Source organism: Pteropus alecto, unplaced genomic scaffold (genome assembly GCF_000325575.1).
Source record: "Pteropus alecto unplaced genomic scaffold, ASM32557v1 scaffold280, whole genome shotgun sequence".
Lineage (NCBI taxonomy): Eukaryota > Metazoa > Chordata > Mammalia > Chiroptera > Pteropodidae > Pteropus > Pteropus alecto.
This window is the reverse complement of record NW_006430057.1, coordinates 527469-529596: the sequence shown is the minus strand read 5'-3', so window position 1 is coordinate 529596 and position 2128 is coordinate 527469. Positions and strand designations below refer to the sequence as shown.

Here is a 2128-nt window from a genome sequence, read left to right as displayed (position 1 = left end):
CAACCCCTTTTAAATGATGCTGTTAAACTGTGTGTACCCTCTAACCCAGCCATTTGAATTTCCATAGCATTTCTCTACATATCTCAACTTCTCCCATCTCTACACCATAGTTCTTTCTCTCCACCTTATAAAAGCCAGCTCCTGAAGTGTCTCACCTCTTCCAGCAGGAGTCTTCCCCCTTCTGAATGCCCATAGCACACTCTCACACTCTCCCTATATAGCTCTCTTAGGCCCATGTTACATGGTTTCTTGTGTTATAATCTGTCAGTATTCTCTCCAGACTGCGAGCTCCTTGAATTTGAGATACATGCCTTGCACATTTGTATATCCCCACAATACGTAGCCTGTAGCCTCATGTAGCAAGCACTGGATACTTGTTAAAAAAAAAAAATGGAGTTCAGGGCTGGCTTATGAGATCTCGCTGTCTGTGAGTATAGAATTAAACCTTACCTCATTGAGTGCAGTCAGGTTCTGTTTATCTCAGTGCAAACAACTCTTAACATTTCAAGACAGGCAAATATGCTGAAAAGACAGAGTAAAAAAATCATGACACCATTTGGCTGCACACCCCCTCTTCAATGCAACCTCCCACCACTTTGTATAGTACCTGGACGTGCTTGACAAATCACATCTTAGAATTTGTATTTGTTAGTTTCTTGCTCTCGGTAAATGTAACCTGATGTAAGTGAATGTGTCTAAATCTGTGCTATCCTTTGGTGAGGGCACTTTTTTCAGGGGTAAGGATAGGAACAAAATGTGTTAGGAGGAAGTAATGAAAGGGAAGCTTTCCCTGATATTCAAAAATTATAATATGATAATATCTACTATTTATTGGTCATTTAATATGGACAGGGCAGTTCATTATTCCATTCCATCCTCTTTATAGAGCCTATGAAATAAGTAGGGTTATGATTCCTATTTTCTAGAAGAGGAAATGAGGCACAGAGAAGATAAGCAACTTGCCCAACAGTCACATAGCTAGCAAGCCGTGGAGCTAGGATTGAACACAGGTCTCTCCTTCTTCAATCCCAAGCTTTATCTACCAGGAGTACAGGGCTTGTTCCTAGATGCTAGGTAATCGTTTGTTTGTTTGTTTGTTTGTTTGTTTTTCAGTTCTTTTGTCCCGGGCTTGGGAGTAGAGGATGAGGAAGAAGAAAACCTAACCTAGAAAATTAAGAGCTCACAGTGAGAGGCAGAAAAATGATTTTCCTTCTTCCCTTCATAGTTCTTCTGGCTGAGCTAATAATCCAATTCACATAAGACAGATTAACAGGAGATAATGACCAAATCTATCATAAATAGGTGTTCCCTAATAATATGGGACCCCAGGACGAATTAGGCAGTTGAAGCTGATATGCCATTCTGAACTAAGATGAGGCAGACAGGAGTCTGGAATTTCAAACGGAAAGTGGGCGATTCACAGGTGGATGAGAAAGAGCAAACATGTGGTAAACAAATTCTTCTTTGGCCACCCAGAAACAATGGGACACAGAGGGGGGGAACCTAACAGACTACCTAGGTTGCTAGGTTCCTCACTGCCACATTTACTTTCCATTATGATGCTAAGGGAATAGCTCTCTTTAAGCAGGATTATCTATCTGAATTCCTTAGGCAGATAAAGGAGAGAGTCAGAGGTTCTTTCTGCATCTTTCAGGTTCTTAATAACCAGCTTAAAATAATCAATATCCCAAAAAGTATATTCTGGGTTGGTAAACTCTTCTTCTCACAGCCTCGGTGCAAGAGCAGTTGGAAAAAAAAAAAAAGTGTGCAAGCTCAGAAACAGACAGGCAAGGCCTAGCTTTGGCCAGGGAATGGTTAACTCAAGTTAGAGGGGAGAAAAAAATCTTTGGAAAACTGGCCTGTCCAGGGGCTTACTTTAGTCCCTGGCAGGCTGACAGTGGAAGGCTTGAAGCTGGTGGATGGAATGAGGAGCACAAGAATGTTCAGTAGCCATGGACCTTTGGCTGGCCACAAACTGACCATGCTGCTCAGAGGGACTGAGAAGAAAGCCCTAGGAGAGGAAAGGAAATCATGATCATCACAGCTGCTAGGAGGTGCTAACAGTTTCCTGTTTTCTGCCTGGTTCAACATTTCTTGGTTGACATGGCATCTCTTCTCCGTAGGACCA

At 42.1% G+C, this 2128-nt stretch overlaps 2 protein-coding genes across 5 annotated transcripts in view; one reads left to right on the top strand and one right to left on the bottom strand.

The window, feature by feature from the left end:
- LOC102879959 (A-kinase anchor protein 17B) overlaps window positions 1–2128 on the bottom strand; it is a 137703-nt gene that overhangs the window by 116159 nt on the left and 19416 nt on the right. For 3 of the 4 annotated variants that reach the window (XM_025046108.1, XM_015589237.2, XM_025046121.1), the window contains exon 2: window positions 451–522. The exons of the other annotated variant lie outside the window; for it this stretch is intronic. The gene's annotated coding sequence lies outside the window, so the exon portion shown is untranslated. The remainder of the gene's footprint in view (window positions 1–450; window positions 523–2128) is intronic. 4 annotated transcript variants of the gene reach the window in all.
- Window positions 1–2128, top strand: part of SLC25A43 (solute carrier family 25 member 43) — a 31517-nt gene that overhangs the window by 19484 nt on the left and 9905 nt on the right. The gene's annotated exons all lie outside the window — the stretch shown is intronic.